This window comes from Sus scrofa, chromosome 1 (genome assembly GCF_000003025.6).
Source record: "Sus scrofa isolate TJ Tabasco breed Duroc chromosome 1, Sscrofa11.1, whole genome shotgun sequence".
NCBI classification, from domain to species: domain Eukaryota; kingdom Metazoa; phylum Chordata; class Mammalia; order Artiodactyla; family Suidae; genus Sus; species Sus scrofa.
In genome coordinates, this window is record NC_010443.5 from 263,848,392 (window position 1) to 263,871,316 (window position 22,925).

Below are 22,925 nucleotides of genomic sequence, written 5' to 3' on the forward strand. Positions count from 1 at the left end.
TCTAGTTTTCAGAATATTTAATCATTTTCGATAATAATGTAAATCAAATTACTGTCTTAACTTCCTTGTCATTTTCTTGCTGGTATGTGGAAACACAACTGATTTTTGTCTACTCAGCATCACTTCTGAATTTGATTTTTGGCTCTAGAAGCTTCGTTGTGGATTCGTTGGGATTTTCTACTTATATGATTATGTTACCTGCGAATGTAGTTTTACCTCTTCCTTTAATTGGAATGCCTTTTTTTGTCTAATAATTCTGGCTATAACTTCTACTACAGTGTTTTATAGCAGCACTAAAAGGAGGCATCTTTGACATGTTCATGACTTGTTCACGGAGGCATAGGTGAACTAATTTAGTTTGATGTTAGATGTGGATTTTTCACAAATACTTTTATCATGTTGAGGAATTTTCCCTCTATAACCACTTTTCTGAAAGGTCTTATCATGAGACCGCGTGGTATTCTGTCAAATGCCTTTTTTTTTTTTTTTTTTCTTGTTGTTGTTGTTGTCTTTTTGCCATTTCTAGGGCCGCTCCTGCGGCATATGGAGGTTCCCAGTCTAGGGGTCGAATCGGAGCTGTAGCTGCCAGCCTATGCCAGAACCACAGCAACGCGGGATCCGAGCCGCGTCTGCAAACTACACCACAGCTCACGGCAACGCCGGATCGTTAACCCACTGAGCAAGGGCAGGGACTGAACCCGCCACCTCATGGTTCCTAGTTTGATTAGTTTCCACTGTGCCATGACAGGAACTCCTAGAACTGTTTATTCGTCCCTTTAGATTTCGTCATTTTTGCCTCAGATATTTTGAGTCTCTGTTATATAAAAATTTATAATTTTTATATAATCTTGCTTTATTGAACCTTTTATTAATATATATTGGCCTTCTTTGTCTCTTAAAACCTTATAAAAGTCTTTTTATGTGACCTTAGTATAATTACCCCAACTCCTTTTTGGTTAGTACTTGCTTGGAATTTTTTTTTTCCACTTTTGATCTATTAATATCTTTGGTTTTAAAGTGAGACTTTCTAGGAATTCCCTTCATGGCTCAATGGAAACAAATCTGACAGTATGCATGAGGATGCAGGTTTGATCCCAGGCTTCTCTTAGTGGGGTAACAATCCAGCATTACTATGAACTGCAGTGTAGTTTGCAGACGTGACTTGAATCTGGCATTGCTGTGGCTGTGACGTAGGCCTACAGCTTTAGCACTGATTCAACCCATAGCCTGGGAACCTCCATATGCCATGGGTGTGGCCCTAAAATGACAAAAAGTAAAATAAAATTGTCTTTCTAGACTGCATATAGTTGAATCATGTTTTTGTTTTTTTATTTTTTATTTTTTATTTTTTTGTCTTTTGTTGTTGTTGCTATTTCTTGGGCCGCTCCCATGGCATATGGAGGCTCCCAGGCTAGGGGTCTAATTGGAGCTGTAGCCACCGGCCTACGCCAGAGCCACAGCAACATGGGATCCGAGCCGCGTCTGCAACCTACACCACAGCTCACGGCAACGCTGGATCGTAAACCCACAGAGCAAGGGCAGGGACCGAACCCGCAACCTCATGGTTCCTAGTCGGATTAGTTAACCACTGCGCCACGACGGGAACTCCTGTTTTTGTTTTTTTAAATCCATTCTGCCCATTTCTGTTTTTGTTTTGTTTGCTTTTTAGGGCCACACACATAGCATATGGAAGCATATGGAAGTTCACAGGTTGGGGTCAAATCAGAGTTGCAACTGCTGGCATAAGCTACAGCCATAGCAGCATGGGCTCTGAGGTGCTTCTGTGACCTACAGCACAGTTCCACAGCAACACCAAATCCCCAACCCACTGAGCAAGATCAGAGATTGAAATCCACATCTTCATGGATATTAGAGAGATTTGTTTCCACGGAGCCACAACAGGAACTCCCCCCATTTCTGTCTTTTGTTGGAGAATTTATAACATTTACATTTAAAGTAACTATTGATAAGGAGTGACTTACTTCTTCCATTTTTGCTGTTTGTTTTCATTTTTTTTTCCCACCCTTTGTTCTGTTGCAATGTAAGTATCTAGACATAGTTCTCAATTCTACTCAGTAGGTTCTCATTGTAAATCCATTCCAAGAGCAATAGTTTGCATCCGATAACCCCAAGTTCCCGATCCCTCCCACTCCCTCCCTCTCCCCCTGGGCAGCCATAAGTCTATTCTCCAAGTCCATGATTTTCTTTTCTGTGGAAATGTTCATTTGTGCTGTATATTAGATTCCAGTTATAAGTGATATCATATGGTATTTGTCTTTGTCTTTCTGACTTATTTCACTCAGCATGAGAGTCTCTAGTTCCATCCATGTTGCTGTAAATGGCATTATCACATCACTTTTGTGTCCTTCATTTCTTCTACTATTGCCTTTTTCTGTTTATTTGTACAAAACTTTTGTACTAAAAAGTTTTGATTTTCCTTTTATTTCCTTTTATGTTTCTTCTATAGACACTTCCTTTGTGGTTGCCATGGGAAATACATTTAACAGCCAGAAGTCATAGCAATCTAATTAAATTAGTACCAACTTCAGTTGCATTAAAAAAAAAAAAAAATTTCCTCTTGGAGTTCCCTTCATGGCAAAGTGGAAACATATCTGACTAGGAAGCATGAGGTTGCAGGTTTGATCCCTGGCCTTGCTCAGTGGTTTAAGGATCTGGCGTTGCCGTGAGGTGTGGTGTAGGTCGCAGATGCGGCTTGGATCTGGTGTTGCTGCGGCTGTGGTGTAGCCCGGCAGCTGCAGCTCTGATTGAACCCCTAGCCTGAGACCTCCATATGCCTTGGGTGTGGCCCTAAAAAGCAAAAAAAAAAAAAAAAAAAAAAAAAAAAAATCTCTACATCTCTGTCCCTTCTTTCTGTTCTTGATGCTACAGATTACATGTTTATACCTCATATGTGCAATACATGAGATTAATAGCCTTATGCATTTGTTCTTGAAATCATGTAGAAAATGAAAAGTGGAATTAAATAGTAATTATAATAATATGTCTATAATTGTCCATATATTTATTTTTACCAGAGATCTCTTTTTCTTCACACGGCTTTAAATATTGTTGAGCATCTTTTCAACTTGCTTTTTTGCTTTAGCATTTCTTCAATGGTAGCTTTAGTGGTAAAAAAAACCCTCAGATTTTTTAAAATCAGAGAATGTCATAATTTCTCCCTCACTTTTGTTCTTTTTTTTTGTCTTTTTGCTATTTCTTGGGCCGCTCCCGCAGCATATGGAGGTTCTCAGGCTAGGGGTCTAATCAGAGCTGTAGCTGCTGGCCTACGCCAAAGCTGCAGCAACTCAGGATCCTTAACCCACTGAGCAAGGCCAGGGATCGAACCCACAACCTCATGGTTCCTAGTCGGATTCGTTAACCACTGAGCCACGACGGGAACTCCTCTCCCTCATTTTTGAAGGGTAGTTTTGCCAGATATAAAATTCTGTCAACAGTTTTTTTTTTTATTTTTTGCCCCCAGCACTTCGAATGATATCTACCCGCTTCCTTCAACCTCCCAGATTTAAGATGAGAGGTCTGATAATCTTATTAAGGACCCCTTTTATGTGATGACTTATTCTCTCTGGTTATTTTCAAGATTCTTTTCTTTGGCTTTCTTCAGTTAAATTATTATCCTTTCTTCCCTTTCTCTCTCTTTTCTCTTTGGATGCTTACGGTGGTATGTTGTTTCTCTTGATAATGCCCTACAGCAGATCCTTTAGGCTCTATTCATCGTTCACATTTCTTCATTTTTTTTTTTTTTTTTTCCTGTTCCTCAGATGGAGTAGGAAGACCATGGAATCCATCTTTCAACCTGGACAACAATTATACTGGCAGAAACAGTCTGAGGGGACTGTTTTGGAACTCTGAAGTCTATTTGAATGCTTGCATCTTCCAGGGGAAATTTCATTGGTAAAATGAGGCTAATTTCAGTCAATGTCAGTTCTTTAGTGTGATAGCACCTACTCATTCTTACCCCTCAACCCTATGGTAGGCAGTCATGTTCATGTTCCTCGTATGGCTTGATGGAGTCAGGGTGGGAAATAAAAAACTTGTTCTCCAAATATTAGAGTTTTGTGATTTTTTTTTTTAATTTAAGCATAGTTGATTTTCAATGTTTTGCTACTTTCAGGTGTATAGAAAAGTGGTTCAGTGTTAGATGTGTGTGTATGTGTGTGTGTGTATTCTTTTTCAGATTCTTTTCTATTATAGGTTATTACAAGATACTGAGCATGGTTCCCTGTGCTACAGAGTAGGTCCTCAGTGCTTATCTATTTTATATATAGTAATGTATCTGTTAATCCCAGACTCTTAATTTATCCCTCCCTCTCTTTCCCCTTTGGTAACCATAAGTTTGTCTTCTATGTCTCAGTCTATTTTTTTGTTTTGTTTTTTAGGGCTGCACCCGAGGCATATGGAGGTTCTCAGGCTAGGGGTCTAATCCGAGCTACAGCTGCTGGCCTATGCCACAGACACAGCAACACCAGATCCGAGCGGCGTCTGAGACCTACACCACAGCTCATGGCAATGCTGGATCCTTAACCCACTGATCGAGGCCAGGGGTCGAACCCACATCCTCATGGTTCTAGTTGGATTCATTTCCCCTGTGCCGTGTCAGGAACTCCAGTCTGTTTATTTTATAAGTTATTTTGTATCATCTTTTAAGATTCCACACATATGTGATACCATATACTTGTCTTTCTCTGACTTACTTCACTTCATATGGTAATCTCTTGGTCCATCCATGTTGCTGCCAATGGCATTATTTCATTATTTCCTATGGCTGAGTAGTATTTACTGCATATATGTACTACATTTTTTTTCCATTTTTTTTAATTACTCAAATGAATGTATCACATCTGTAGTTGTATAATGACCATAACAATCTGATTTCACAGGATTTCCATCCCACAGCCCAGGCACATCCCCCCACCCCCCAAACTGTCTCCTCCGGAGACCATAAGGTTTTCAATGTCTGTGAGTCAGCATCTGTTCTGCAAAGAAGTTCTGTCTGTCCTTTTTTCAGATTCCACATGTCAGTGAAAGCATTTGATGTTGGTGTCTCATTGTATGGCTGACTTCACTTAGCATGATAGTTTCTAGGTTGCAAAAAATGCTGGTATTTCATTCCTTTTAATGGCTGAGTAATATTCCATCGTGTATATGTGCTACATCTTCTGGATCCACTCCTCTGTTGATGGACATTTAGGTTGTTTCCATGTCTTGGCTATTGTAAATAGTGCTGCAATGAACATTGGAGTACATGTGTCTTGGGGAGTCATGGTTTTTTCTGGATAGATGCCCAGGAGTGGGATTGCTGGATGAAATTGTAGTTCTATGTTTAGTTTTCTGAGGAATCTCCATACTGCTTTCCACAGTGGTTGCACCAATTTACAATCCCACCAACAGTTGTACTACATCTTCTTTATCCATTCCTCTGTCATGGACACTTAGGTTGCTTCCATGTCTTGGCTATTGTGAATAGTGCTGCAATGAACATTGAGCCTCATGTATCTTTTTGAATTAGAATTTTCATCTTTTCCGAATATATGCTCAGAAGTGCGATTGCTGGATCACATGGTGACTCTATCTTTAGCTTTTTAAGGAACCTCCATACTATTTTCCATTGTGGCAGCACCAACTTACATTCCACCAGCAATGTAGGAGGTTTCCCTTTTAGAGTTCTGTGTTCTGATTGTTGAATGATTTTGACTTGAGGTACAGGCACAGAGGCTGGCTGCCATTGTTTCAGCCCCCAACAACTGAACTGGTTTCCAGGGGATTTAAAAGAATAACACCTGTTTTGTTTGTTTAGGTTTCCCCCTTTACTCCATTTGGGAGTCAGATGTTTAAGGATTAGGACATTCAAAACCAAGCATTTAGAGAAATTAGAAAGCCACCATGTATCACCGGAAAAAGATGCAGGCTCAGAAGAGATCTGGGAAGACCTCAAGGTTTCACCTCAGGTTGATACTGAGTCCCAACACAGAGACACCCTTCAACAATCAAAAAAATAGCAACCCCTTTCCACTTTGGTAACCTTATAAGTTTGCTTTCTATGTCTTGTGAGTCTGCTTCTGTTTTGTAAATAAGTTCATTTGTGTCATATTTTCTATTCCACATATAAGTGATATCATATGGTATTTAGACAAAGTTTAAAATAACTGTCTTTAAGTTGTTCATTGAGCTAAAGCAAAACAGATTAAGTCTGGGAAATAATGTATTAAAAATGAGAATATCATTAAAGAAATAGTAATTATAAAAAGAAACTAAAAGAAAATTCTAAAGTTGAAAAGTAGATAAAAATTCACTTAGAGGGGTTCAAAATCAGACTTTATCAGGGTGAAGAGTCAACAAACTTGAAGATATTTCTTTCAAAACCTGTTCCTTCCCCCCCCCCCTTCTGCCCTAGTTCAAGCCTTTCTGATCTTAGGCAGCCTCCAAAGTGTTCTATTTGCTCCTTGTTTTGCCTTCTCTACTCCTACCAGAATGAACTTTTTTAAAAACCCAAATCTGATATTGACACTCTTCTTAGAACCTGTGTCTATGGGCTGAACTTCATTTTACTTATTTTAATATTCAGGAACCTTCCCAGTCTGGCTCCAGCTTACCACATCAATCTATGGAATTTGAGATATAAATTCCAGTTTCTAGGAAATATAAAGCCTAAAGGAACAATCTCAATAACTTCTTGAGGGAGCAACCATTCAGATTCAAAGGGGGAAATTTTCACCTTAGCTGGACTGATTTCTTCAATAAGCCAGTATCTTTAAATTTTTTTTAAGTCATATATTGAAAAAATACTTAAGATGAGTTTCTGTGTGACACAGTGGAAACAAATCCAACTGGTATCCATGAGGATGCAGGTTCGATCCCTGGCCTCACTAAGTGGGTTAAGGATCTGGCATTGCCATGAGCTGTGTTGTAGGTTGCAGACACAGCTTGGACATGGTGTTGCTGTGGCTGTGGTGTAGGCCAGCAGCTGTAGCTCTGATTCAACCCCAAGCTTGGGAACCTCTATAAGCTGCAAGTTTGGCCCTAAAAAGCAAAAAAAAAAAAAAAAAAAAAAAGAAAGAAAAAGTAAAGGAAAAAGATAAAAAGAAAAAACACTTAAGAGACAACAGAACCAGAGCCAGATGTGTGAACCTGGATTGGATGGTGATTTGGGAAAACTAGCTTTAAAAAAATATATTTCTCTCAACATAAAATTTGATTATACTTAGGTATCAGAGGAAAATTTAGTGAAATGGTAATGTAGATATTGTTAACTGAATAAAGAAGATTGTTAAACCGTGTGGTCTCATTTTGAAAAACAAATATGTAGACACTCAAAGAAGGATATGAAAGCATTAACGTTTGTAGTGGGAATGTGATATTTTATTAACATTTTTAAATTTTAGGTTGTCCCTATTTTCCATTTTTCTCCAGGTCATACTGCACTGGTTTTGTAATAAAATTTTATTTTAAAAATTTATGTTACGATATACATATATATTTGGGGTACACACATGAATCAACAAATACATAACTGTGTGGTCACCAAACCATTAAAAGTGTTTTTTTCAGAGTGTCAGGATTTCAGGGGATTTTACTTTCTTCCTAATGTTATATCTGTTATTTAAATACTTTAAAATGGGTGTGTATTTTTTGTTATGTAACACACAAGGAGAAAAGGAAGAAAACTCTTCCTGTGGGAATGCAGCCAAATCTAATTATAATAGAGAAGTCACAAAGAGGATGCAACAGAGCACAGCTCTTTTTGATTTTTTTCTGGTTGATGTGGATGCAATAGCCACAGGAAAATGGTGCAGATGACTCATTTACCAGGAAAAGAGCATATGCTTTGAATAAAGAAAGAAGAGTGAAGGAGAGGCTGAGGAATAATTTCATAAATTGTCAAGACTTAATTAGCACCTTTATTCCTTACTTTTGTTTCCAACTACGTTGTAAATTTATTCTTATCAGGCACTTTAAACTTCATTCTATTGCCCTTGCTCTGTATATCTCTTTTGAATGGTTTTGTTTTTTTGGCAGCCCAGGGCATGTGGAAGTTCCCATGATAGGGGCTGAACCCATGCCACAGCAGTGACCACGCAGGATTCCTAACCCCCATGAGCCACAAGGAACTCCTTTAATGATTTTAAATAAAATCCCAGCCCCATCTTTGAGTACCACCCTGAAACAGCCTTGTTCCTTTTTTTTTTTTCCTTTTTTCTTTTTAGGGCCTCACCCGTGGCATTTGAAGGTTCCCAAGCTAGGGGTCGAATGAGAGCTACAGCTGCCAGCCTTTGCCACAGCCACAGCTACAGCCACACCAGATCTAAGCCCTGTCTGCAACCTATACCACAGCTCACCGAAAAGCTAAATCCTTAACCCACTGAGCGAGGCCAGGGACTGACCTGCATCCTAATGGATACTACTCAGATTGCAGATTCTTTCCGCTGAGCCGCCACGGGAATTCCAACCTTGTTCATTTCTGTTCTTTTTTTATGTCTCATATCTCAAGCAGCTGTCGTAGCCAGTAGCCCTCCCGAGTTGAAAGTCACAAGTTTTGTTACTTAAGCTGGACTCTAAAAATGACAAAAATCGTCATTCGTAATGTTTGTGATAAACCCAAGCGATCTATAAAAGGACCCATCACAATCCTTGGCACGTTTTTGCGCGGTCAATAAAGGCCAGGTGAATTAAGTATCATTAAGGGCCACTTTGAAACAGCACTTAAACGTTAAAGGTGAGTAGGATATTCCTTGCCCCAGCACCAGTCGTTTGGGGGTTGTACACCCTCTCAGACGCAACAGACGCTACCCAGCCTGTTCCCCTTGCCAGTCCTGCTTCCAATCGGTGATGTAGAAAGAACCCCCGCCGGTCCAAGCGCAAGAACATGGCAGAGTCCACCTCCCACCTGAGTCCAGCTCGTAGAGTGCAAACTCCGCGCAGGCGCAGTCTCTAGAGGCGGGCTAAAAGTCCAGGTGGGGCTTCGAGGAAAGGAAGTACGCCCCCGCCGCCCGCTGTTGGGCCAATTGGGCCACACGGTTTTGCAGCAGACCTATGAAACAGAGCAGGAGGCGGGGCGGAGGGCGGAAGGAGCCGCTCTCACGTGAGTAGGGGGCGGGGAGGGCGGGGGCAGGGCGGCTGGGGAGGCCCAGGCGGCGGAGCCTCCGGGACGGCGAACGGCGGGCGGCGGAGGAGGAGACGGCGGGTCGGGTAGGGCCGCGTTTCCCCTCCTCCTCCTCCCACCCTCCCATCCCCTAAGCCCGGGGGTGTCCTCCGACAGCCCTTGCGGGGAGCCAAGCTGTGTTCTCATCCCGAGGGGCAGGGCAGGCGAGACTGCGCTCAGCTCCTCGACGAACCGGGTTCTGAGAGCAGCCGTGATTGGGGGGAGGGGGAGCCCTGGTGTAGGGGGGAGGACGCATGCGCAAGCGACAACGCTCCGGAGCCCCTGCCCAAACCGGTTCCCCCTGTCTGGGTGGGTGTCTGTCTTCCCCGTCCTGCACTTGTGGCCATGCCTCTCGCCCCCCCAGCAAAGCCGGTTTGTCTGTTGACTTTCGTGTTTTGGGACAGGTCCTGTTTGGGAATTCGGCTGCTCCCTCCGCCTCAGTTTCTCCCCGTTGCCCGCTGGGCCTGTATCTGTGACTTGGGCTGGCTTCGGCCTCAGACTAGCTTCCTGGGCTGCGCCTAATTTGAAAGACTTGCTTTATTCTAATGTCGGTCTGCCTTCTCGTGTTGGCCTTGCTGTCTTGTTTTCTGCACCTGCAATGGAAGTGTCCCTGGTATCCCATCTCCCCAGATACTTCAAGTATCTGCCCACAATACCTCATTTCTGAGTTTTGATTCCCAACACTTTTCCGGGTTTTAAGTGTTGAGCCTGGGGGTGATTAACTACAGATTTCCAGGAGTTCGCTGTCCATTGCCTGGTAGTACTTTGGTGTTCTTGCTCTCACGCTGTTATTGTCTGCACCTGCTTTTACAGACATCACCATACTTACGGTTACTCGAGGATTCCTTTTTCTTGAAAACAACTGTCCTAGCCGACCGTGTTAAGTGATCATGTTATTAGTGCTCACGCTACAAGTGCTCCGTTAGTTTAAAATCATGTTCCAACTTGAATTTGGGAACTTTTGTTGTTTGCTGTCAGTGAAAGAAAAACTGTCGGGGGCAGGGTTTCTCAATTCACTTGATATTTTCATTCAATAAACACCTGTATTCACGTACATGTGACTGGAGTAGTAAGTTGTGTGTGTCTGTTTCCAGCTGCTTTGTTTATTTAGGAAGGAAAAAAAGCAATGGAGAGTAACTTGAACTGAGTTGGTCACATAAAATTGAAGTCTGAAAAGTTGAAAAACTTAAGTGCCAAGGGAGTGCACATACGTTTTGTTTTTCCTAATGAAGGACCTCTTGGTCTTAATTCTAGCGTGTATAGGGTGGTGTTTTAATATGTATTTAAAGCTTTTAAATCGAGTTTATTTATAAAAACTGAAAATGAATCGGGTGTTCGTTATGATCTTCTTTTGTAGACCTCAATTTGCATAAATAAAATTTGAATCCATGATTGGCTTGTATTTATTGGTAACATTTAAGATTCACATATAGTTTTAATACAGATTATCAACTCAAATTTGTAATTAAAATCGAACGATTGCTATGTCGTACACTTTCTTTTTATTTTAGTTTTATAACTCAGTTTACAGTTAAGTCAGGTCATTGTTATTAAGGTGTATGTTTGGGTAAGTAACCTGCCAACTGTATGCATTTCGGCATTTTTTGGCATAATGTTGTATTAGCACTTTACAGGTGCTTAATCTGGATTAAAAGGTAGTTTAGTGGGACTGTGTAAAAGTGTAGGCACCTGTTTCCTATTTTTTCTACTGCCTATTGAAAGAAGTGTACTATGTACATTATCTACATGAGGGGACATGATTTCCTATAAACATCTCAACTTTACACCCCAGATTGTTTTAAGAAGTCATTTTCTATGAGTATATTTCCAGCTAGACTTTACAGCCCAGGTTCTTCTAAAGAAGTCATTGTCTTTTATTGAGCATGTTGCCAGCTGAAGTGTTTCCTAGCTCAGATGAAGCCTATTTTGAAGGTCTCACAATTTCACTTTGATTGTTTTAACAAGTTACCTTTGAGTACAGGCTTCAGAAAATAATTAGCTTAAATCGTTGTAACTGTTGTCTTTATAGATACTGATGTGCTGAGGTTCTAACATAATACAGCTTGAGTATTGTCTTTGTAGTTTTTCATATAATCAGATATTACACTTTTCAAGCATATGAAATAAATGAGTATAAAACTCTTATTAATCTTTTTTGGAGATAGAACTCAAATGTTAACACAGTGCTAAATTAACCCAAGCAGAGTTTAGCGTGACATTTGGGTGCTTTGTATTGTTTTGTTGGTTTTCCATAGTTAGATTCTAAAGCGAGAAAATCCAAGGCTAAGGACTTAGCTGTCTGTGGATGTACATAATAAAACATAGTTTTAACAGCTGTTTCTTTTTTGCATAAAATGATTACCTGGTCTGCCCCTGCAACTCCAGTTTTGTGTTGATCCTGAGATCCTTATTCTTTGGAAAACTTGTGAGTCAAAACAATGCTGGATAGACCCTTAAACTTAGAACCACTCTTGTTGACCCTTAAGCCGCCTTGTTTCTTGTCATGTGCAAAGACTCTCTGACCAAATATGGCATTTTGCAAGTCATGAACACTTTAGTTTATAGAATTTAACCTGTTAGTTTCCCTTTTGTCAAATTAACCATAGTACTTTGAGATAATCATCAGAACTAATAGAGTTTTGTAAGGCCTGACTTTCCTCCCAGGTCTCTTTTGCTGTGGATCACAAAATAGTAAAAATAAAGCCTTAAACTTATTTTTAAGTTCATGCTTGACATTAAATAGTATATATTACTTTGGCTCTAAAAGATGAGATGTATATCTTCTTAATTGTATGACTGTGCTGCCAAATTTGGAGGTTTGCACTTTTCTAAGAGTTAATGCATGTATAGTTGTTACATATTACCGGTTAAGATTGCATCAGCTTTTATGTAATAAATCACAACTCATGGCATCCATTAATCTTTGTGGCAATACATTTTTCTCCAAAATAAAATGTGACATCTCTTAAGGTACATTAGCAAATTAGTTTCTGTGGTAACTTTAACAAAATGTTATTAACTCTTAAAGCTTAACAAAGATTTGACTTTTTTATTTTTCTTTTATTTATCCACTTTAGTAATTATAACCAACAGCATGTGTTTATCATCTTGTTTTCCATTTTCTGAGAGTGGTCCTTGTGTCAGGAAAAGCAGTTGATACACAGAATCTTTCCTTGGGAACATATTTTAATTATCATCTTGGGTAGTTAGATAGCATTCAAGGCTAAATTGGATTAAATGCTGGGCATTTCTGTAATACTTCTGGGAGAAGCCATGAGTTAATGATTTTAATACTTTTACTGTAGAGGTAATAAACTCTCTTATGCCCTTGAAGTATGCTGATAAACAGATTCTGGCAAGGTGAGAGTAGAAACATGTCATGTAAATCTCTTTTGCTGTGATGTATACAGTTTCCTATGAATAGACCTCTGTTATACCTGAAAAAAAGAAATGGTTATATCTTTGTTGAGTTACTTGTTGAATTCTCTGTGAATTAAAGAAAAATCTGATTTCTGTCTAACCTTAAAAGTTAATATCTTAGATAAAAAATGGGAAAGAGTTCCTGTTGTGGTTCAGTGGATTACGAACCACTGAGGTTAGGGGTTCAATCCCTGACCTTGCCAAGTGGACTTGTTAGGATCCAGCGTTGCTGTGAGCTGTGGTGTAGGTCGCAGATGCAGCTCAGATTCAATCCCTAGCCTGGAACTTCTGTATACCATAGGGGTGTCCCTAAAAAGCAAAACAAAAGAAAAGAAAAAGGAAAGAGGAGTTACCTTGTGGCACTTCAGGTTAAGGATCCAGCATTGTCACTGCAGTGGTTCAGGTTGCTGCCATGGCACAGATTTGATCCCTGGTCCTGGAACTTCTACATGCCGCCAAAAAAAAAAAAGGAAAAGAGAAACCATATTTACTGCATTAATATCAGGTTTTGGTCATCTTTCAGATGATTTGCTTGGCATTAAATTCACATTTCAGATGTAAGTACAGACAGGTTGATATTCTAAGTGGAATAGATCGTTTTCTCCACTGTGGATGAGAAGGGAACTGTATTGACTAACTTCCTAAAATGAGGAAAATAAAATCCTGCATTGCTTTAAAATATTCATGTTTTTGTATTTATAAAACACTAGTATAAATTATTTTATGCTTTAGAAATCCATTCTAGAAAAAAACACAAGGGTACTTTTCTTAAAAATGTATACTACTCAGGGGGGTTCCCGTCGTGGCTCAGAGGTTGATGAACCCAACTAGCATCCATGAGGATGTGGGTTCAATCCCTGGTCTTTCTCAGTGGGTCAAGGATCTGGCATTGCCATGAGGTGTGGTGTAGGTCATAGAAGCAGCTGAGATCCCTCGTTGCTGTGGTGTAAGGTGGGTGGCTGCAGCTCCAATTGGACCCGTAGTCTAGGAACCTCCATATGCCGTGGGTGCGGCCCTAAAAAGACCAAAAAAAAAAAAAAGTATACCACTCAGAGTTCCCACAGTGGCACAGTAGGTTAGGAATCCGACTGCAGTGGCTTGAGTCACTTCAGAGGTGCAGGTTTAATCCCTGGCCCAGCACAGTGGGTTAAAGGATCTGGTGTTACTGCAACTGCAACATAGGTTGCAACTGCAGCTTGGATTCAGTCCCTGGCCCAGGAACTTCTATATGCTGCAGGTGCAGCCATTAAAAAAAAAAAAAAAAAAAAAAAAAACCAACAAAAAGTATACTACTGAAGTTAGAAATACATTCGGACCTTGTGAGTGAGTAGTACATTAACATTAAGCTAACACTCCCTGTGTTCCCAGAGGTGGGTTTCTGTTGTGGCAATGGCATCCAAATAAATATTTAGTTGCAGAGATATGGTGTTGAAGTGGCTTAAAGCCAGCATACCTAGAGTTCTGGAAAAAACTAAAGTGCTCTTTCCTAAAATAGCCATAGGAACATGGGGAAACCACTTAATATGGTTTTTGTTTTTTTTTTTTCCAGTTGTCAACAGTATTGCACTCATATAATCAACACAGTTAAATGAATTGTTTTATGTGTATTTCATCACCACTTACTCACTTTTTGTCTCTTTTGTTAAAATTATCAAGATATAGAGGGGAGAGGAGTTCCTGTTGTGTCTCAGCAGGTTAAGAATCCAGCTAGTATCTGTGAGGATGTGGGTTCCAGCCCAGATGTCATTCATTGGGTTAAGGATCTGGTGATGCTGCAAGCTGTGGTGTAGGTCACAGATGTGGCTTGGATCCCATGTTGCCCTGGGTGTGGTGTAGGCCGGCAGCTGCAGCTCCAGTTCCATCCCTATCCTGGAAACTTCCGAATGCCACAGGTGTGGCCCTTAAAAAAAAAAAAAAAGATATAGATGGGAGAGTGTGAATGTTGGAATCAAAAAGATATAGCTCTCCTGAGTTTTGAACTTAATATATGACTGAAGGCAAGATGCTTAATGATTCTGAGTCTTATTCATTTGTAATAAGACTTATGCTTATGTCATGGACTAGGATTGCGAAGCACCTGGCATTCCTGCCCCCAACTCCCTTTCCTGGATACTCTAATTCACAGAAGAGTAGAAAGTGTTTGGTCTTCTCATTTATGTATGAGAAAACTGAAACTACAGTATTGTCCAAGTTAAGTCCTAGTTGGGTTTTTTTTTTTTTCTTAATGTATGTAATTCCAGACTGTTAACTTTAAAAAGTCTTAATAGGAGTTCCCGTCGTGGTGCAGTGGTTAACGCATCCGACTAGGAACCATGAGGTTGCGGGTTCGATCCCTGCCCTTGCTCAGTGGGTTAACGATCTGGCGTTGCCGTGAGCTGTGGTGTAAGTTGCAGACGCGGCTCGGATCCCGCGTTGCTGTGGCTCTGGCGTAGGCCGGTGGCTACAGCTCCGATTCAACCCCTAGCCTGGGAACCTCCATATGCCGCGGGAGCGGCCCAAGAAATAGCAACAACAACAACAAAAAAAAAAGACAAAAAGACCAAAAAAAAAAAAAAAAGTCTTAATAAAGCTTGATTAAGTCAGGAGAAAGTGAGAAATAACTCTGAAAACATTGGCTGTTGTATTTAGACACTTTTCTGTTTCGATTTTATGAGTTTTATTCTAAGGATCCTATAAAGTTAAAATTAGGGGTTTTGGGATTTTTTATTTTTTGGCCATACCTGAGGCACAGCAGCTATCTGAGCCACTGTGGTGGCAATGCCAAATCCTTAGCCCACTGTGCCAGAAGACAACTCCCTACAATTAGGTTTTAAAAACTTACATGGATAAACAAAATGTGATATATACATACCATGGAATGGCATTGGCTTTAAAAAGAGAGGAAATTCTAACACATGCTACAACATAGATGAACTTGAAAGACATTATGCTAAGTGAAATAAGCCAGCCATGAAAGGACAAATACCGTATGATACCACTGCTTACATGAGGTACCAAAGTAGTCAGATTCGTAGAGACAGAAAGTAGAATGTTGGTTGCCTGGGGAAATAGTTAGAATTTTATAGGTACAGAGTTTCAGTAGGGGAAGATGAAAAAGTTCTGGAAATAGGTAGTAGTGATGGTTGCACAACAACGTGAATGTACCTACCGCCACAGAACTGTACACTTAAAAGTGGGAGTTCCCTGGTAGCCTAGTGGTTACTGACTCAGTGTTATCACTGCTGTGGCTTGGTTTGAGTCCTGGCCTGAGAACTTCCACATGCCAAGGGCAAGGCCAACAACAGCAACAAAAGGGCTAAAATAGTAAAGTTTATGTATATTTAAAGATTAAAATTTAATTTTTAAAGATGAAAAGTTTCAAAATCTTTTTAAAAACTAAAAAGCTTTTGTCTTACAAATTATTATTTTCCTGTAATTAAGGTATCTTTCATAGTTCACCTGGAATTGAACTAAGAGAGTTACTTCATAGTTTACTTATTATTTATTTATTTTTGTCTTTTCTAGGGCCGCTCCTGCGGCATGTGAAGGTTCCCAGGCTAGGGGTCTAATTGGAGCTGTAGCCACTGGCCTAAGCCAGAGCCACAGCAACTTGGGATCTGAGCTGTGTCTGCAACCTACACCATAGCTCACAGTGACGCTGGATCATTAACCCACTGAGCAAGGGCAGGGACTGAACCCGCAACCTCATGGTTCCTAGTCGGATTCATTAACCACTGCGCCATGATGGTAACTCTGAGAGTTACTTCATAGTTTAAATAAGTAAATTGTCACAGGCATTTATAGGTTAAAATTGGCCTAAAAATGACTTTTAAATAAGCTGGTTTTCCTTGCTTTTAGTTGCTGTTGGCCCAAGGTGATTAAATTTTACTTTCTTTTTGGTGTTTAAAGTAAAGCTAAGATGAAATTATTCAGAAGGCTTAAATTAATATGGTTCTCTTACCTCACTAAAATAATTCAAAGAAACAGCCCCAAATCCAAAGTGAGACTTAAACAAAGACACATCTTTTGTTTAGCAATTAGTAGTGGTGGAAAGGAATTTATTTTTATAAAGACAGAATGATTTTTCCACTAAGTTTTGTTAGATTTGTCCCACCCTTCCCTGGGATAGGCTGCGAAAAGGTCAGTGAAAACCAATTCAGGGAAACTGCAAAGCTAGGAAAAAAGAAAAAAGCTGAGATTAATACAGTATGATTTTAGAAACCTTCTTTATACTTGTTTAAAGGGCTGCAGACCCACAGAAATTGGCTTGCTATAGCAACTTTGAGACTTGACTCTCTTGCTACCTCCTGACTTGTCTTTTTCTGAACAGAGAGTGATTTTGTCTGTGTTTTAGGAGGGTACAGCTGGGAGCAACTTGGAGTACAGATTGGAGGAGATGGTGATAGGAACACCAAGGAGGGGAGATGCATTCCAGAAAAGGTCAGAGGCACTCAGCTACCTGAGTTTGGATCAAGGTGTACAATTGTCTCTGTGAACTTAAGCAAGTTACTGAGCCATTCTAAGCCTCACTTTGTCTATCATATGTAGTTAATACCTATCTGGCAAAGTTAGTGTAAAGATTAGTAATAATGCATGTAAAGCTTCTTAGTACTGTGTTGGGCACGTAATTGCTACCTAGGAACTAGTAAGTATTGTTCTTTCCTAGACTTGACAAGATGATTTAAAGCACTCTCCTTAAGATCCCCTAAAGCTGTACTCATTTGTTTATTCGTTAAGCAACAAAAATGATGGGGATTGAGAGGGACGTGGTAAGAGTATTTTGGTTCAGAGGGAATCCAAGATAAATTTTGGTTTTGACAGTTGGGAACTTGAAGAGTCAGTCAGGCATACTCAAGAGTAGTTCTTTTTGAGTGTCTTCATTCCAGGCATCATTCACATCCACATTCCCTGTCACATAGTATATATTTGTCATTTGTTCATCTCACATGAGGTAGACCCTATAACCTAAACCCTGATGAAAGGGTATTCAACCAATCACATTTATTGAGCCCTGCCAGTAAGTAAGGATATGAAGACGATAGGAATAAACCCGAAGGTCCTTGTCCACATGTAATTAGTTAAAAGGGACTGTGTGTGCTCATTGTATTACCAGTATTTACCATGGTGATTTATAAAAGTAATGGTTTCTGGACTTGATGATCAATATAGTGTAGGAGAAAAGAGGTATAACATCTTACTGTGTGATAAATGTTGTAATTCTGTGATAAAATTACAGAGCAAGCAAAAGCCTTTAGGAACCCTAGAGGGAAATAAGGAATATTATAGAAGGGAAAGGGAAATTTTGAATATTTGATTGGGAGTTTCAGTGTGGCTCAGCAGAAGTGAATCTGACTGGTATCCATGAGGACGCAGGTTCGAGCCCTGGCTTTGCTCAGTGGGTTAACAATCCCACTGTGGTGTAGGTTGCAGACGCGGCTCGGATCTGCTGTTGCTTTGGCTGTGGTGTAGGCCAGCAGCTATAGCTCTGATTCGACCCCTAGCCTGGGAACTTCCATATGCCGCAGGTTCAGCCCTAAAAGGACCCCCCCCCAAAAAAAAGAATATTTGATTGTATCACAAGATTCCTGATGGGGGAGAAAGAAGGAGATAAGACTAGAATGATAACTTGTCTCCAGATTTTGAAGAACTTATGGTATAAGGAGTTTGGATTTTATTCGTTTTCAGTCAGGAGCAGTCAAAGTAAGGGGTGGGATATATGATCAGATTTGAATTTTGGACGTTAACATTGAGGCTTTGATAATGACTATAGAGAGCCTATAAAAGGAGACTTAATGTTGTAGCTAAGTTGGAAAAGAATGGCGTACTTCCAGATCAGTGACATGGATGACAAAGAAGGAATAGATTGGGGGCATGTTTTGGAACTGAAATCCATTAGTGTCCCAAGGAGTCAAGAATTATTTTTGACATTTCCTTCTTGGATCAGCAATTATTAACCAGAATAGGGAAACTCTAGGAGGAAGAATATGACTGAAGATGTAGGTCTGCTTTGGACATGTAGAGTGGATTTTGAGATGGGCCTGGGACACATGCAGATTCTGCCTATGTATTCTCATAACAGCATTTGCATACCTCTGTTATACCAAACACTATGCAGTATTGTGGTTGTTTACTTGTCCATTTTCTCTGCTACTCTAAACCTGTCAAGGGTAAAGTGTACTTTCCTCACCATAATACCTAGTGCCTGAGACATATCAAACAGTCAATACTAAATAGGGAAACAAAAGCAAAACCCACAAATGCCCATATGAAATTAGGGAGGAAAGCAAGGGCTACAGTATCATCAGGATACAAAAAAAAAGTTACCACATGAGGTATTAAGATAGCTAGGGAAAAGTGTAGAGAAAGAAAAAGGAAAGGATGAATTAAAGAGTGGGCAGAGGAAAGAGAACCTAAAAGACAGCTGAGAAAAAGTAGCCAGAGGTAGACAAATGGAAGCAGAAAGATAAGAGTTTCACAATAAGGAGTTGAACAGCATTTTCATTTGTATCAGCTGGAAAAAGTAAACGGAAAAGAATTGTTTGGGTTTTTAAATTTTGTTCTGTTGGTTTTTTTTGGTGGGGGGGGGCGTGGTTTTTGTTTTGTTTTGGTCACAGCATAGAGTGGCTTGAAGTGGGATCTCAGTTCCCACACCAGCAGTTGAACCTGGGCCACAGGGGTTGAACCTGCGCCACAAGGGTTGTGCCAAATCCTAACCACTAGACCCCAGGGAACTCTTTGTTTTGTTCATTTTTATTTGTTTACATGTTTTCCCCCTTTCAGAACAGATTCTCAGAGAGTGTTAAATAGAGTACCCAGGATCACACAGACAAGGTGTGAATTCAGTTTTAAAAGAGGAGGTTCAGTGAGGATTGGTGAGCATTAGGGGAGCCTGATTTTGAGAGAGACTGCTCAGTGAGAATGGGGAGTCCCATTGAAGTGGAGTAGTTAATACTACTCCTTCAGGAAGAAATAGTTTTAGGAAAACCAAGGAAATAGAAAAATGAATTAGAGTGCTGGTCTAATGGCTGGGAACTAGCACATTTTGTCTCAGGCACGTCGAGTTCAATTACAAATACCACCTCTTTTATCTAGTTGAGTAGGTTGCTTATTGGGAGGTGATATTTGCCTCTACTGATTGCAAATCCATGCCACTGCAGGTTTATTGTTTATGTTACTGCTCTGAATGTTAGAAACAATACAAATATCTGATGGTACTCTGTTCCCCAAAAAGAAGTTATAAAGTTTTTAAAAAGTAAACACTGATTATACAGGAGCTGACTGCTTTTGAAGGACTATCAATAGAGGCTTCCTCATGACTAGTTCTTTTCCATTTCACTCTCCATGAGCTGGGTCTGTAGTTTTAAGAGGAGATTGAGAATGAAAACGAATCTTCAATCAGCAAGGTTGAGGTACCTTATTTACCATGATCTTTGCAGAAGTGTATAGTTGAGCATAAAACTGTCACTTATGGCATAGAACAGAATATAACATAACTGAAGTTTTGGGCTTTATGTAGAAGGTTGCATAATTAAACAAAATTACTTATTATTTTAAGTGTCTTGACTTATTAAAAGAGGTAGGATGAAACCTCCTGAACTGGCCCTCACCAACCTGGCCCTGTTGGTAACTGGACATACAAGGGTCTAGGCTCATCACTTATATAAAAGAAGGAGACAAACTGTGAGTGCCTATCAATTACTAGGGTGTTCGTACATATATTATTTAAAATGGGAAAAAAGTCATCATTCTTGTATATCTTACAGAATTTTTAGGATGATAAAAAAAGGTAAAGAATATGTACATTTTGGGAGTTCCCGTCGTGGTTCACTGGTTAACAAATCCAACTAGGAACCATGAGGATGCAGGTTCAGTCCCTGGCCTTGCTGAGTGGGTTGGGGATCCGGCGTTACTGTGAGCTGTGGTGTAGATTGCAGATATGGCTTGGATCTGGTGTTGCTGTGGCTCTGGCGTAGGCCGGTTGGTGGCTGCAGCTCCAATTGGACCCCTAGCCTGGGAACCTCCATATGCCGCAGGAGCGGCCATAGAAAGACCAAAAAAAAAAGTACATTTTAGTAATCTGTGAAGTATTACACAAGGATACAAAGTATTCTTTTGCATATATTTAGGTATAAATAAATTAGAATATGAAATAAGGAAAGTTATGTGTTTTTGGACTAATACTGTGTTTCCTAAATTGATTTACCAAAATCAGTTAATACTTGTTAATTCTTTTAAAATTGGAGGTTAGTTTCACTCTCCAGTTAATGAAGAGAGGGAAAGGGAAAACTGGCCATGATCAAGGCTCTTGACAGTGCTTCAGCTCCTGGATATACTTGTATCTGTCCCTTGATTTTTATAATGTTTCTGTGAGCTAGATAGTACACCATTTTCATTTATGGAAACTGAGGCTTAGTGTGACCAAGCTCGCGCTACTATTCAGTAGTAGAAGCAGTATACTAACTTGGGTTTTTTAACTCTGTGTGTGCTTTACTGTCACAAATATGATGTCTGTTCTTACTGTCAGTCTATAAAAGATGCTCTTGACTTTTCATTGGGTGGCTTTTGCTCTTTCCCATCTTTGTCATTTATTGTATTTCTTTAGCAAATAGTTGAGTACTTACTAGGTGCTAAGGCATTGTTTCACTTGTTAAGGATACAGCAACCAGTGTAACAGATAAAAATCCCTGCTCTCATGCTTACACAATACTTTTAAAACAAATGATTAAATTGTGAAATGTGTAAAAAATGTGATAGGTGGTATGCAGAAAGATAGGAAGAGGGGTGGAGGTGCAGAGTGTTTGGGGGAGGAGGTTGATACTTTATTGACCGTTAGAGTAGGAGGCTTGTTTTGGTAACTGATGTAAGTAGGGATTGAAAACAAAATTATTCTTATGGTCTCAGGAAAGAGGTTGTGAATACTCTAGATTTTGCCAGGAGTGCATCAAGTTTGGGGCATCTCTTCATTGTGGAGGCCAGAGAAGGGGTGGTCTTACCCAGAGCCCTTAGAACTCATGGACTCTCTCTTCATTTCTGCTCATGGAGGCCAGAGAAGGAAAGTCTTATTGTATAACTTTTCCTGTAATGCTTAGTGTTTTGAGAAATCTCATTCCCACTGGGTGATTCTGTTACTTTCAGGTGCCAAAGCAAACAGTAAAGTATCTTATATAGTGTACTTTCCTATCACCCTCTCAAAGAAAATAGGTTGAACTTTGAGCCTGCCAGATCTTCTCAGTTCTATAATGTAAATTCCGAAGTACATTATTTTGAGTCTAGAATATTGTAGAAAGTTGTCAGTGTCTTTGAGATCATAGCTTTAGAGAACTTTCCCAGGCCCTCTGTTATCATACTATTAGTCACTTTTTAAAAGATGGAAAAAGACTAATTAAGCATGAAAACCTTAAAGTACAAGTTTTGAAAGAGAGACTCTTTTACACGATACTTAGTGTTTTGGGAACAAAGCCCACATTTGTGGCATTGGAAAAGCGTCCTAATCGAATGGAAAGAGCTTAGCTTCTGGAATCATAGGTATGTGGGTTCAAGTTTGGCTTTGCTTCTAACCAGTTAAATTACAACCATTACCTTGAACAAGTTATACCATCTCTCTAAGCCTCAATTTCCAAATCTGTGAAATAGACATATTAGCATTCAACATCAAATTATAACACAACCTAACAGGTACTGTAAAAAAAATGTAAAATGATTTGGGAACAGAAACAAGGCAAGCAATGCATTTGGCTCTGCGGAGAAAATGGGCAAGCTACTTGAAAAGGAGATTAGACCGTGAACAATTAATTGGAGTTGACTGAGTACAGAAGCAAGGGAACCACTTTAGGAAGAGGATCCTACGAGGACAAATACCTGAAGGTTTTAAAATATGTATCCTCTGGACTTCCAATGGCACAGTCAGTAAGCACGGTACTTACATAAAGTATATATTCTCAGCAAAGACAATGCCTCCTCTAATACATTTCTTAACTCTCCTAACGTGTTTCCATAGTTGTCTTTACCCTAAGCCAGCACCTATTAACCTGTTTGTTTCTGTTCTCTACTAAACTATAAACTAATTTTGAGCAAGAATCTAATTCCTCTTGTTGAGTGTATTCTGTTCTTTATACATTAGATACTTGGTAAGTATTCATTGCATGGATGAAGCAAAACCACATTTAAAACTTTTTTTTCAATAGTACATTGGAAGCATCTTTGAATGCTACACACTACACACTGTGTATTTAGATTTAGTTCTATAAAATGTAGAGCCTTTAAGCAAGGAAATTAATGTACATAGAAAGCAGCAAGAAGTCCAGGGTTTAAGCTTTAGTTATACCTGGTTAAATGACCCTAGATCTCTTGGGGTCGTCATTTCCTTATC

At 39.8% G+C, this 22,925-nt stretch overlaps 1 protein-coding gene across 4 annotated transcripts in view; it reads left to right on the forward strand.

Moving 5' to 3' along the window:
* Positions 9,110-22,925, forward strand: part of RABGAP1 (RAB GTPase activating protein 1) — a 173,075-nt gene continuing 159,259 nt past the window's right edge. Inside the window, exon 1 of one of the 4 annotated variants that reach the window (XM_021074563.1) lies at positions 9,110-9,204. The gene's annotated coding sequence lies outside the window, so the exon portion shown is untranslated. Of the gene's footprint in view, positions 9,205-9,261; positions 9,467-16,292; positions 16,997-22,925 lie in introns of those variants that run through there. The other 3 variants (XM_021074574.1, XM_021074570.1, XM_021074567.1) reach the window with 3 other exon arrangements.